Raw genomic sequence first — 1,480 nt, 5'->3', positions numbered from 1 at the left:
GCGTAAGAGATTATACTCGAAGTTAGTATAGGAATTGAATATCTTCGAGAGATCTTGCAGCGAGGAAATGCTCATCAGGCCTTCTTCGTAGATCTCGCGCGCACGGTCGACGAAGTTCAAACCGATGTAGTGGGCGGCAAGGGAGCACCAAAGATCTCCTTCCTGCTCCAGGAGTTCATCCTGCTCGTTCTTGAAGAGCGCCTCGAGCCTCAAGTCCTGCTGCTTCCGCCTTTCTTCGAGCTGCTGGCACAACTCCCACCATGAGGTCTGCTTCGGTTCTTTTTCAGCCGAGGCTAGACCGGCTCTCACCATGTCGGCTACCTTACGCGCGGCTTCGGCTGATCCGCCGAGCGGAACCTGTCCTTCGCCCATTAGCTCCTGCGGCTCAATATTGTACTCCAGGGCCTGTGGGTGGGCGTTGAGGCCGATGTCGGGAATCTTGCGACTTGCGATGAGTTTCCCAGCACCAGACCATAGCTGATCATGGGGGATCAGGGGGAATGAGCGTCGATCGAAAGTGAGACGAAGTCGGGGCGAAAGCCGGTGGCCATGGAGGAGCTCGCAGTACATGAACCAAACCTCGGGCAATTTCAGCAGCCCCAGGAGAGCACGTTCGAAAGGACCGTTGACATTCTCGAGCTGCCGGCGCCCGGAGCCCAGAGGCCGATTATAGAACAGCTCAATGCCTCCCTGAACATAGTAATTCCAGAGCCTGAACGATCCGGGGAGTTGTGTCAGAGCGTGGTCGAAGATGATCTTCAGTAAAGCTCTGGTGAAGTTCTTCTTGTTCTGGATTTCGGCGAAGCAGAGCCAATCGCGCACTTGATCTATATATTTCGATAGCCCTGTCTTGTGGGCTTGCTTGGATGAAAGATTCCAGCAAATCCGACGCACTGCCCGCTCCATCGCTACCTCGTGTGCTTTCGCGAGAGCCATAACGTCGAGTTCCGATTGGGCTCGGATGAATCGATAGCAATCACCCGTTTCGTTCGAATCAACTCCTGCACTGAAGCACTGCCGGGATGCACCTTCCCCCGTCTGGCCGAGAGCACTATCTGAGCGACGACGACTCAATCGACTTCACGATTTCAGAGTTCACGTTTGAAGGAGTCCTTAGAGCGAGGTTTGAGATTTGAAGAGCACGAGTAGGATGGATGGGTAGACAGTGACTTTTCAGGTAGATTGCACCTCCTTAAATATGAATCTGGTTGGACTTGAGAATGATTGGAAAGGAGCGCTCGTTCGTCTACGCAATCTCTCACCCCCCTCCCCCCGATACGGGCTAACCCTATCATAGGACCAGAAATCGGCGAGTCGAGGTCGTTCTCTAAGTAACGCGTGAAAGATAAGTGTAGATCAAGAAAATGGACCCTTCGATGAGTCGACGCAGCGTTCGCTCCCTCTTAATACGTATCGGAATTTCGCGATGCGGACCCCAGGGGATCACCCGTGCAGCTCATGAGTGTCGGTCTGATGGAGC

Source organism: Galendromus occidentalis, unplaced genomic scaffold (genome assembly GCF_000255335.2).
Source record: "Galendromus occidentalis unplaced genomic scaffold, Mocc_1.1 scf7180000077527, whole genome shotgun sequence".
NCBI lineage: Eukaryota > Metazoa > Arthropoda > Arachnida > Mesostigmata > Phytoseiidae > Galendromus > Galendromus occidentalis.
Note: the sequence above shows the minus strand (reverse complement) of the source record.